This window comes from Colossoma macropomum, unplaced genomic scaffold, assembly GCF_904425465.1.
Source record: "Colossoma macropomum unplaced genomic scaffold, Colossoma_macropomum, whole genome shotgun sequence".
In the NCBI taxonomy this organism is placed as follows: domain Eukaryota; kingdom Metazoa; phylum Chordata; class Actinopteri; order Characiformes; family Serrasalmidae; genus Colossoma; species Colossoma macropomum.
In genome coordinates this window covers 30939356-30953105 of record NW_023494788.1, presented here as the reverse complement: position 1 = coordinate 30953105, position 13750 = coordinate 30939356, and the positions used below count along the sequence as shown (strand labels likewise).

Below are 13750 nucleotides of genomic sequence, written 5' to 3'. Positions count from 1 at the left end.
AGTCTGTTTATTTTTTACCTGAGCAAAGAAATCATAGAGTTTCTCTATGTGTATCTGTATCTGTATCAGTTTAGAACACATTATCTATTATTTATAAAACCATGTAATTTATTCATATTTAGTTACATCCCTAACTAAACAAAACATAAATTAATTTATGTTGTTCATTTCTTTATTTGTGTTTATTCTAATGTTTTATAGTGTTTTTTACTGGATAAATTATTTTAAACGTTTGCACAATATTTAATCATGGAAAACTAACAAATTTGTTGCAAGGCAGGAAGAAAAACAGGCAGTGATTCAGGCAGACATTTAGATGTTGATGTTAACTGGAACCATGGATCCTTGGACACATTTATGTGTTGAATTATGCATAGTATTAGTTTGGGAATTGGAAAATGGCAGGAGGCTTGAACAATGAATGAACAAAAAATAAAAGAACACTGTATTAAACTACACATTTTAACTGAATCTGTCATTTTGTGTAATACATTCACAATGTCAAACCCCACCCCCAAGAACAGTATTTCTATATATTACTATATATTAGACAGACTGGTATGAACAGGGGAAGAAAGCAATAAACTGTATTATGGAGAGGAGGTTCTTTGTTGTGATTTTCTGGGTGTTGAGAGGGAACATAAAGTGATCCAAATGCAGCAAATGAAGCAGAGAAAGTAAAAAAGAGGAAGGAAAGCAACCCATTTTTCACATTTTTCAAAAAAGTATTTTATTTACTATATTGGCAGATAATTGTGGGTGTTTCAAGCAATATTTCTTAAAGTAAAATTATCTGCCCATATAATGTATATAATCTCGTTTAATAAAATTACTCAAGTAAAAACATCTAGAAATAATTAAAATAATCATATCTTTTTTTATAATCTTTTTACAACAGTCTCTAAATGACAAATATTAGACACATTGACATTGAGATTTAAGATGGTTTCTCTTGCCAAGAGATCATTTCATGCAAGGTAGTTTTGCACACTGCACTTGGTTTACACCGTCATGTTTTTTGCTCCATGTGTAGTCCTGTGTTCATATGGAGATGTTGAACTGTTGTTCAAATAGAAGCTTGTATAATTACTTTCTAACAAACATACTTTTAAAAACATTTGCGTTTTAATTTAGCTTTTAAAATTAGCACAGTAATAGAGTATATTTATCTTTGTTTTATTTTTTATTTTTGCATTTTTAATCATTCTATTTCATTTTTAATTATTATTTTGGCCTGTTTTCCTATTTAAATGTTGATCTTTACTACTTTACTGTAAACCAAAAGCACTCTATAAAGTTTTATAGTTATATGAAATAAATAAATAAAGAAATAAAACTATATAAAATTTATATAAATTTATTTATATTTTATTTCTAAAGTATGGTCCAACCTAAATATGGACTTAATAGAAAGTGAAACTTAATAAATTATTTTTAACATAGAATTCTCTGAATCCCCTTTTTGTGTATGTTTGTTAGTGGCCAGGTTCTGTTGTTCCATTTCTGTTGTCCAAGTTTTGTTTGTTTTATTGCCTAAATTCTAAAATCTAAATTCACCTGTACAAAAATATTAGGTATTTGTTATTTTATTTGGTACATATAAGATACATGCTAAACTTTTAATTATAGACACCTTCCTGTCCTTTGATACAAAATTCAGCAGTGGATTTGATGCCTGACTGGAAATGTTTCAGGTATAACCTACAAAAAGAGTATAAAATTGCAATAAATCTTTTCCATATGGCCGATATAGTGCTCTTTGGTGCATAGTCCATGACAGTATGTTTGTGAGATCTGCCACACTTGAGGCTCAACTCTGCCTTTTAGTGTATAAAGCATTTGATAAAGATTTTGTGATAGACAACAGGTGGCGCTATTTATTTAGGATAATGTTATATACCACTCAATGATTGCAGGGATTTTAATTTTGTGCAAGGCAGTAAGAAAAACAGGCAGTGATTTATGCAGAAATTTAGATGTTGATGTTAACTGGAACCATGGATCCTTCGACACATTTATGTGTTGAATCATGCATAGCATTAGTTTGGGAAAATGACAGGTGGCTTATTTTTACAAAGGAACCTGTAAGATATGAATTTTACAACAACAACAAACAATGAATGAACACTGTATTAAACTACACATTTTAACTGAATCTGTCATTTTGTGTAATACATTCACAGTGTCACACCCCACCCCCAAGAACAGTATTTCCAGGAATCCCCTTGTGACTGTCGAAGGGATTCCTGGGAAAACTGGACCCCGGGGGCAGGGATGAGAGGGCATATACATAGAAATACAATGACTTTTACTCTTACAAAGTTTTAAAATTTTACTGTAACACTGATATCTTTTAGCTGTAGCAATGCCCCCATTCCCGAGCTACAGTGCTTCATCTCAGACTCCCAGTTGACCAGAGATGCAGCACTGCACCTTGGGCCTGAGGACTGGTACATATGGGCCTTGGATAGGGCTTTTCTGTGCAGGCCATACCCACCTTCTCCTGTTCTTTCAGCTTGGACTGGGATCTCTCTGAGTTTCCCTAAAGAGGATCGATTTAGACCTATTAACAGCACGCAGATTTCAAGTTTGGATCGTCCAACTTCACCTCCAGGCCTACCTGAATTGTGGGGAAAAAGCAAAGAGGAACGCTGAGAAAAGAAGTAAAAATGTTTACCTCAAGCTTAGTATACCTTTTTTTCCATTTATAAAATACTTATTGCTTTTTATATATGAAATGTGCTTTCAGGTGTCTTTGTTAAGTCTGTTATTGTGCATGAGAGCAGAATACTAAAAGGGAAAGACTTGGAAATGTGTGGGGTTGGGCCTGTAAAAATTTTGACACTTTGACACCTGTTTGTATGCATTTGATTGTTTTTCCTGCCCCTGTGCCATAAGCTCCTTTCAAACATTCCTTGTCTATGATTCCTTATGTGTCCTCCCTGCTTATATGTCACTGTCATTGCACCTCATCCTAACACCTCCACTTTCTGAGATCATGCTACATGCCCCTTTTCTGTCCTATCAGGCTACTGAATACTGTAATAGGATTGAATACTTTTATCAATAAGGAGACGACGGTACAGTGGCAAAATAACCCGTGGTTTTTGGGGGTCCGATGTTGACCGGCTTCTCCAGCATTGGCGGGCTGCTAACTCACTCGCCATAGCGAAGCTGATTGGTTAACAATTCTTCTTCTGAAAATGCTCTTTTGTAGTTTGATACTGTGGTCTTCCACACATTATTTGAGATCTTAAATATATTCTATATTTGTCGTCAGTTTGAGAAATGAGTAACAATTCACTCCTTCTAGCAAACTCTTGGGAAAGTGGGCTAGTTTTCAGATTGACAAATATGGTACAGCCAACTGGGTAAACCACCTGGGTGAACAAATTTGCTACAGTGCTACCCTGAGGCAGACCAGTGCTGCACCTCTAGTTAGTTAAGAATACCAAACACAGAAGCTTGCCAATTGTGGGTGAAGCAGGCTAAAAATGACCTTTCCCTGAGTGTCTATTTTCCCCTAATGGAGAACATAACAACATAAGTTTATTTTCACAGACCCCTCAGAATGTTGTGTTGAGACTTTCAGGGGGTTCAAGAGGTTTATTAGGAGGTTTCAGACCCTCCAGGACCCCCTGTATTTTGCATCTTGCAAGGGTATAGTAAAAGTGGTAATGATCAATGCTCACCATAGTGGATTTGACACTTAGTTACAATCAGAGGCAGTCAACACTAAATTGATTTTTTTGTTTAAGTGTAAACTTGTTCATACACATGCTTGTTATTTTGTTAATGCATGTTATTATTATTTTTTTAAATCATATTCACATTATGTACTCATAATGTCATTTTTTAAGGTATTTGAGTGTACAGGGCCCCTATAATTGATGTCTTCTGCTGTGGTAGTGTGCTTTGCTCTCTATGGTAAACTAGTCATTGCTTAAGGGGCACATTTTGGACATTACTAAATGTCCCTTCCATTCCTCTCTCATGTCTGCCCTCATCATGCACTTCATCCCGCTTCCGCACACACTCATTGTTTCCTCTTTATAAATCACAGAGATCTTGAAGATGTGCGCACATGAATGAGCCTTGTGGTACCTCCCACAGTCCATAAATGGTCAAAGCAAATTACTTAACGAATATATAAATGTGGTTTGCCTCATTCATTGTTGAGTGGGAAACTGGCAGCAACAGTGGAAAGGGCAAAAAAGAATAATTTTGAAATATGGAATTGGAATTTTGCGAAATGTAAGATGGAATTTGTCATTTTCTATTCCCATAGCATCATCATCATCTATAAATTTCTGTGTATATAATTCACATTTATCACTTAAATTACTCCCTTTGTTCCTGTGATATAGCATAATTTTTAAGCATATAACTAACCCATACCAAGAGTATGCAAGGCTAAAGTACAGCCTTCATACGGCACGGTTAGTTTCAATATCCTGCTAAATAAGCCTTTCAAAATAAACCATTAGAATAATTCACATCCCCCATATACATTCTAAACACTTTATGTTTTTGTTAGAATATTTTAAAAATATTTTTTGTGTATTATGTTTTTTTGTTAATATGCATGTTAGGTTAATATAACGTGTTTCAGTTTTATCGTGCTAATACTTGCACTATTTTGTGATCAAAAATACATTTGCCAGTGTCACAGTCACAGTTCCTTGTTACTTGTCAGATTAGATTTTTAATAAAAGAAAAAAGCAAACAAACACTGTAGCATATAAATAGTTTAGCAGAACATGGCTGGTATAGCAATTTTTGTTTAAATTTACAGGGAAACAAAACAGGAGTTCAGTGTTTGATATCAAAACTGATTATGTGAGTTTATTTGATCTTTAAAATGTGGTATGCGCAAGATAGTTGTTTGCTCATTTAACTGTAATTCCCTACTTTAGCAAGGGTGTTCATAGAGGTGCTTTAACTTGAACTGGACCTACAGGTTTAGTTAAAATCCACAAAATCAATATAATGCAACACAATTCAAATTAGTTCCTTCCTGATTAACGTGGACAAATTGTGCAGGCTTTAGTAAGCATGTAAAGAGGTCTATCTATCTATCTATCTATCTATCTATACATCAAAAATGAGCAGGACATGCTCCATGCTTTCTTTTCCATGTGGTGGGCTTATCTTCCAACAAGAACATGACCAGAGTGAAGTTGTATTTACTAATTAACCATTTGCTGTATACAACCTTCCTGTGAGCTCTCTAATGTGGTGCCAAGGTACGCCTGTGCATGAAATTGGCCATGGGTGTCCTGAATATATATATATATATATATATATCGGCATCAGAGGTTGCATGTGTGCAAACACACCATTTATTTATGAGGCCTCAAATTGACATCCTTAAGATCTGTTCTGAGATTCAAAGAGAAGACTTTACATTACACTCTGATAGAGTGATTACCAGCAGGATTAGGTTAAATGAATAAATTTTATTTTCTGTGGTCAGCTCCACAACCTAAATCTTAACTTTTAAGTACCCTTTGTGTATCTAAGTATCACTTATGATTTTGCTAAATCCCATTTTAGTGCCAACTTTCACTTTTTCACATAGGTTTTCATACCATTTATGGCAGCAGTGGCCTATATACTTACATTTGAAGCTTGGGAATCATTCAAGTTGCATATTCATTAATTTGTACATTTTCACTTTACCGTAAAAACTGTAATTTAAAGCCTAGCTTTATTGAAGCATGCAAAACCTACTTGAATGCTAACTGTAGAGAGTTTTATGAACATGATTTTTAGACATTTGTAATTTAACTTAGTACCTCCTTACTATGCGAGAGTATTCAAGTGGTCAAGTGTTGCTGTGTAAAGTGGAGCTGTTGTGTTCTCTTTGTGCTCTAGTGTACAGACCCCATCAAATCAATAGGGATTTCCTTCAGGAATTCCTTTACTTTTTCTCAGTTGTTTTACCTAACGCTGATAAATTTCTGATTCTTGGTGACTTTAACCTTCATGTCTACTGTTGGTCCAAGCCTTTAAGAATTTTTACAACTTAATGACTCTTTTAACCTGACTCAGTGGCCCTACATATGAGCATGGACATACTTTATATACTTTACACACGCCTTATTTGAATACCCCATTAACTGCACCAAAATTTTTAATGGTATTTTCAAAAAGACGTGCTTCTAACACACATAAAGTACATCATAATATATCATATAATAAAAAGCGTAATTGCCTTGTTTGCCTTGACTTAAACTTGTTGAAATTGTTACATACATACAGTGCCCTCCACAAATATTAGCAATGCTAGTAAACATGACCAAAACAGACTGTAAAAAACGATCTTCATTGCTCATTATTTTGATCTTTTATTCAAAATCTTAACTATTACTAAACTCGCCTTCACTGACTCAGGACTTAAATCGAGACTTGACTATCTTGACTTGGGACTTGACTCGGGACTTGAGTGTAAAGACTTGAGACTTACTTGTTACTTGAGACTTGTTCCCACCTCTTGCAGAGGGCTATATATATATATATATATATATATATATATATATATATATATATATATATACAGCACAGGAAGGGCTGATTAGTTAAACTAAGTTTATTTGACGTTGACTGTAGTGTAAATACTAAGCTTCCTTAAGATAACATGCTCACATGCAAAATGCAATTTTCTTTTTTTTGTAATTATTGTAATTTTTGTGTTTTCTGAACAAATAAATGCTTACCACCCAGATAGTGGTTTTACATATTGAATTCTTGAAATCTAAACAGTCAGAAATGCATTTATTCACAATGAGTATGGAAATGCAACTTTTTAAAAATGCTGTGGGCATTTGGAGCATATGTGCTTTTGGATTTTTGACAGGGTATGATGTCACTGCTGATGCCAAAGCAAAGCTGCCTTTAATACTTCTTCAGTTTCTATTTTGCATACAATGTAAAACATGTTTGCCTGGTTTAATATGTTCTAGTTTCTCTTCCTTTCTCCTCCTGTACGTCTTGCATCATAACAAGTGTAAGTGTTAACTTCCACAGTAGAATATGAGTAAGAGTAAGATAGATGGATGGATGAGGAGAGAAACACGCTGACAGACAGACAGACTCACACCCACACTCAGAACAGCCCTCTTTATCCTGAGGCTAGGGAAAATGTTGCACTGGAGAACTGTGTTACTGTTACTGTGACTGTCATTTTTAGAGTAAAATAAAGTTTAGTTACTATTATTGTGTTAGGTCAGCCTCACCTTGAGTGCCATGGGTCCAGTCCCAGCTGATTATTGTTCCAACATGTTGTCTTGCCACTCCTCACACTGTTCCAAGAGAAAAAAATATCCCTGTGCTGTCATTTGAGGTGAACTCATTATTATCATCATAAGAGTCTAAAATGTCCTAAATGTATTGGGTTTGATAAGAGCTTTGAAAATCATACTTAACTGAATGTGTGGATTATTCACTTTATCCAGGAATGGACAACTTAACAAAAATGTTGTAGAGAAGGAAGAAAAGAAACAACGCACAAAATTCCTAACGTCTTTCTTAGTCTTTTCCAAGAACTGAGAGCTTTAGATTGTCTGAAATACCTCATCTGGAACCTCCCTGAGTCCATATAAGGAATGGATTTTATTTTGGGATAATGGAAAATGTAGTCGTGGTTTTGATAAACACTCTTTGAGCCTCTTACAGCTAGTGATTGTGGAAGCAGATAGTTTGTCACTGCTCACTGTGGCCTCCCCTCCCCCTCTCTGTCTCCTTGCTCAGCTCACATACATTCCCTTTTCTAGTCACGTCTACTGCAGCCCGACATAAAAGGCTAAGAGAAGTGAAGGTGAAAAAGAAGCCAAAAAATGCAGTAGTGGCCATGGTGAAGGGTATCTCTGATGTCATTTAACCCAGATTGCTGAACTGCCATAGATCTGAAAGTTTTATTTATTTATGAGCGTATTGTTTCTTGTAAAGTGTGTTGAAAATGTTCCCTCTTTGTTATGTGGAACTCAAAGAAGGCAACACAAAAATACACCAAACACAACCTCCAGACTTATATGTAACAATGTTAATATGCTGGAAAATCATCTAATTTTAAACAAAATATTTTCTTTCTTTTTACCTTTTATGCAAGTAAATGTTTCCTGGTTACTAGTGCAGTGTGCAAGTAGAATTGATTATAAAATGTTTGCAAAATCTTGAGACATGCCTGCATTTAGACTTGTCTATAGTACATGTTACAGTGCTAAAGTTCATTCGACAACTGTCAGCATCTCTCACCATCCAGCTGTGTGCCCACAGATACTGTTCTCCTAACAACATGGTGAAACAAAGAAGCCCATGCAAGTCTTTATATGGTATCCTGTATGAAGCAAGCACTTTCAAAAAAGAAAGGAAACTGTCACTTGAAGGTGTCAAATGCTATACAAAAACATGGGGCACGAGACAAAAGGGCATTTTATAAATGTTTTTTATAAGCACACTTTGTGCCTCACGTCTCACAAAAACATCCTTTAAAAAAAAACAAAAAAAACCAAAAACCTGCTGCCCTTTTGTGATCAACTACTAGGATAAAATCAGAAAATCTTTAGTAGCATAGATTTGAGTTAACTTGGGTGTATGTGAGGAGAAAGAGAGAAAGGGGAGAAATAGGGAAAGAAAGAAAGAAAGAAAGAATGACAGAGAGAGAGAGAACTTCAGTGTTCAAGCCTGACAGACCAGGCTTAGGCAGAAATGTTCACATCCATAGACAAGGCAGAAACTGTTTACACAGACACAGACACTGTGCTGATAATGGAGAGCAAGCACTCTTACACACCCAAACATTGCCTTTTAAGGCCCCCTTTCATTTCTCCTCATCTCCTTAAATAATCTCAACAGGAAATGTCAGGGGTTGAGGTGGGGGGCTGGCTTCTGGTAGTTACATCCCTCCTCTCTCGCCTCAAATGCTGGGGATAATGTGCTCCAGAGCATGTAGCCTCTTTCTAAAACTAAAACATTCATTTAGCCTTCTACTGCTATTGCTCAGACATAAATTGGACAAAGGAATGTATAGAAAAAAAACCTTGTTACATATATGTATCCTGTGATGTCTATGTCTCAGTGATCTTAGGTTATTTCTTTAACCAGATTAAGAATAAAGGTCCCTGTTACCTTTCTTAGGTAGGCAGTGGCTGGTGTTTGAGTACAACTGGAGCCTTATTTGTCCGACAAATGATTCTGACATTTTATTAGTAGAGACAGGAGAAGGCCTTTACAGAGAAATAGCACATGAAGATGTTTCTTGGCTAATTTCCTCTTCATTTACAGTTTCATTGACACCAATGAGAGAGTTACGTGCTTCCATCAGTGTACAATAAAGTGGGTTAAAGTGATACAGCAATTATGTTAAAAAGAATTTGTATGACACGTGAGATCATTTAATTTTTTAGGTACATCAACATTTCCTTTGACGAAGCAGAGACATAATAGAGCCTTTACAAAACAAATTCTATGAACATTCTTAAATGCATGTAGTCATTATGCTGAGTGGCTGGATGCATGGAAACAATTTGCAACATATGAGTCTAGACCAAGAACAGTCAATGCTTAAACCCCGTTTTTATGTATGTGAAGAGCCTGAAGCCATCTATATCATTTAGGGTTTGGGCCAGTCCTTTTTGAGCATCCACTCCCCCTTACTGTTCATGTGAAAGTGACCCTGAGATCAAGGGTCCCCAGGGGCTTGGGAAGGGGGGCAAGCAACACAGGGGACAGGCCAGAGAAGCGGGGGCATTTGGGTCATGTGAAAGCACTTGGCTCTGATGGATCCCAGACTTTTGACTCCTAGGAAAATAAATAATGTGCTTCCTCTCCCTCCCTCACAGCCCCCAGTTCATGGATTTCATCCATGTTTCCATCTAATCTGTCCATCTGTCAAATCAGAACAAATACATTTGCACTGTTTCGCTGGTAAAAAAACAAGGGGTAAAACAGAGTAACCGCATATTATTTGACTGTCATTTGGTAGCAATCATTTGGGCTGCTTACAAAGAATGGGCCAAACTCATGAATGCACAAATTTAATGAGTGGCCTTACAATTTTGCATTGCTGCAAAAAGATTTAAAAATCATTAAAGAATACTGCTATATTTGAGTATGCTTCAGTAAGTAACATTGGAATAGATAACAGCACTGTAAAATGCTATAATATGCAGACAGCAGGCCAGATCATCTGACTCTGTCCTTCTTTCTGGACCTGTCTAGAAACAAAGGAAAAGAGGAGATGGGGGTGGTTGGCTCTGTTCATCACTTGTCTATTATTTTGTACAACTTCATTTGAACCTCCACCTCTTTGAGACATCTTAGATATCTTGGCATAATACATTTTTTTTTTATCTTAATGATTCAAATTTTAGTTCAAGTTAAGTTTAAAAACTGCTACCACACAAATTGTATTATGAAATTTATTTATATTATTTATTATAAAAAACTATTTATTATCTAAATTAATATCTGTTTTAAGTGAGAAGTACATAATATAGGCCTACACAAAAACATGTGCTCTTGCACTTTTTAAAAAAGCACACATTTTCAGTACTTATAGGTACATTACCAATAAGTTGCTGGTGGCAAAGTAAGCTGTAAATATGACAATAGTCCTACTGAAGTGACTACCCCATTTGTATCTTCACTATATCCAGGTGAACAGCCCTATGTAAACTTCCTCTATGGTCAACATACTGTATATGAAAATAGAGCAAAGTAAATATATTCTCATAATGACATAAATATCCACTGAAAAGAAAACAAACCTAAAGAGGTAATTTAATGTGGTTATTGGTATTTCCACCTATTCTGTCAGTACCATGCTGAAATGATTCATAACCTCATGCACCAACTTTCTAACCTCAGGTACAGCTTTGTCAATGGAGTTTTCTTAGTGCTTTTTCAGTAACAGCTTAACATACCTGATGTGAATGTGACAGTGCCACATGTACTTTTCATAAGAGCCAGCCAACAGAATGTATAAAACAGTGAAAAAAACAGTAGTATAAAACAGATGTTGCATTTCTTGTTATTATCTAACAAATAAGTTGGTTGTAACAAAGTTGTTGACTGTAACTTGTTTTATATACACACACACACACACACACATATCATATCATATATATATATATATATATATATACAAAAACAACTTACAATCAACAACTTTGTTACAACCAACTTGTTTGTTAGATAAGACAAAGAGACAAAGATAACTGACAAGTTTGTGTGAGTGTAAGAGGAGACAAACTTACCTCAGAATTGGTCCACAACATGGGAAATGTCTGAAGGTCTGTACAGCCTAGGCAGCACACTAATGTGATGGGCAAAAGACTACATCAGAGTGCCCTTTCACTTATTATAGACTTTTACTATCTGCACTTCCTATAGACTCTTACTGTCTGAGTCTTACTATCTGGAGGAGGTTCCTGGTGAAAGCTGCTGTTTTGAAGCCCACATGGTCTGGAGAGCAAAGATATTTCTTTTACCTTATATGAGGCAAGAACAGCCCACAAGAACAGCATGAAAAGGAAATTCTCCAGGCTGTGTGATTGGCTGTTTGGTGAGACCCCAGTGACCCTAGCCTGTGACCTGCAATGTGGGGAGAGGAGGGCTCAGGCTGAGGAGGAGGGCTTAGCGTGGGGTTGGGCTTGTTCTCCCAACTAAGGAAGGCACATTTGACAATTTTCATATTTCTTCTAAATTTGGAGATTTCTGCCCATGCTAGAGTCTTGGCAGACCTGACTATGTGAGCCCATGTGGAAACGATTAACAAAAAGGGCTTCTTGCCATTCCAATCTGCAAGCATGAGAATTGTGGAAAGGAAAAGAGAGAGTAATGAACTTCTTCTAAAAACAGTAATTTAAAATAAAGCCAAGATTCATATAGAAGTGTATATTTTGCAGAGAAGGCAATATCACTATGAAGGCTACCTCAAACATTAGTTAAAGATGAGCAAATCACTAACTTTGCTGCATGATTTAGGCTGAGGTAAGTTGCCTCAGATTTAAAGAGCATCAAATGCAAGAACCAGAGGCAGAAGCATGACATAGAAAAATGTTTAAAATGTTTTATTTTATTGGGTCAATGAAGCTGTGATGAATCTAACTAGAACAGAGTGCATGTGTATTTTAATAGCCTTGTTGAACATCACTGGCCTCACAAAACAACCAAAACTATGAGTCAGATGAGAAAAATTAGACCATTATGGCAACAAGCACCTGAAGAAAAAAAAGGCTCATGGTAGTGCAGAAAGAAACTAATCCCCACAGTGAAGTATGGTGATGGATCTGTGAAAGTCCACATGGCATTATGTTTGGGTATCAAAAGAAATTTTGTCATTCCAATACTGCTTGAAAAATGCTTAAAAACTTTTCTGAAACTGTCCCTCAAAGTCATCCCCCAAAATATTATATGAAATAAATTTTACACAAATACACAAAGGAGGTATACACAATGGTCTAAACTTCATGTTCCCAATGGGAAAGGGTGCTGTCATGAAGTTCCCTTTATGCCATCCCTACATGACAGTGTCCCTAACTACAAATTTTTGTAGCCAATAGCTGTAGCCGCTACAGTTTAATGAAATGTAGCTAATAGCTCTAGCGCCTACAAATTTATATGTAGCTATAACGAACATTTTCGCTACAATTTCACTTCAGGCTTGTAGCTACAAAGTAGCTAACTACTAATTTTTCAGTAGCTGTCCCAACCCTGCCGTAAATAGCTATGAGGACCGAGGCACAGAGGTTCAGATTTTTTGTTTTCACTTTTCTCCATTCATGAGATTAAATGTAGAAACAGCGCCATTATGATAATACCGTAGTCTACTCAGGAGCACAGCCACAGTGTCACAGACCTACCCAAATCGTGACAGAATTTATCATGCGTCATTTTTAAGTGAAATTTCAGCGCCCCTGATGTTCATGAGTAGCGTTGGGACTCTGAGGTCCTTGGAAGTTTTATATACCATCGCTATGGTAAAAATGTAGCTAGCTACGAGTTTAAGAGCGCAATTAACACATTAAGGTTGTAAAATGCAAACCCTATATTTCAGTTTTGTTTTGATTGCTCGTAATGTTGCTGGCTAAATCAGCATGCTTTAGCCTAGTTCCGGTAGCTGCTCAGTTTAGGCTACAGGCTCCATAGTTGGCTATATTAGTGATTAGGTGAGAAATTGAAGCTGTATTTTGTTACCTACACATAACATACTACAACTGACATGAGAAAGTTCACTGTTAACCAGCATATTGATGCTATAGCATCATGTAGCTAACATTATTTAGCTAACTTTAACAACACTATGTAAGCATTTGGGACCTAAGGAGATCAATTGCTGTAGTTTTAAAAGTAAAATGTTTTCCCATTCTTACTTGATATAGGATTTCAGCTGCTCAACAGTTCGGGGTCTCTTTTGTCATATTTTTTGTTTCATACAGTGCCATATGTTTTCAGTGGGTGACAGGTCTGATCTGCAGGCAGGTCTGTTAAGCACCCTACCTTTTTTTACTACGGAGCCATGCTGTTGTAACATTTGCAGAATATGGTTTTACATTGTCTTGCCGAAATAAGAAGGTCCTTTCCTGAAAAAGACATTATCTGAATGGCAACACATGTTGCCAAAACCTGTATATATCATTCAGCACTATTGGTGCCTTCATAGATGTGCCAGTCACCCATGCCATGTACACTAATGCACTCCTAGATGCTGGCTTTTGAACTGTGTGCTGATAACAACCCTGATAAT

General features: G+C 36.2%; 1 long non-coding RNA gene across 1 annotated transcript; it reads right to left on the bottom strand.

Moving 5' to 3' along the window:
• Positions 1 to 1520: 1520 nt before the first annotated feature.
• Positions 1521 to 11496, bottom strand: LOC118807229. The gene is made up of 3 exons (XR_005007185.1): positions 11259 to 11496; positions 7239 to 7304; positions 1521 to 2620 (listed from the first exon to the last, which is right to left on the bottom strand). It is a non-coding gene; the product is annotated as an uncharacterized LOC118807229 (long non-coding RNA).
• Positions 11497 to 13750: the final 2254 nt, after the last annotated feature.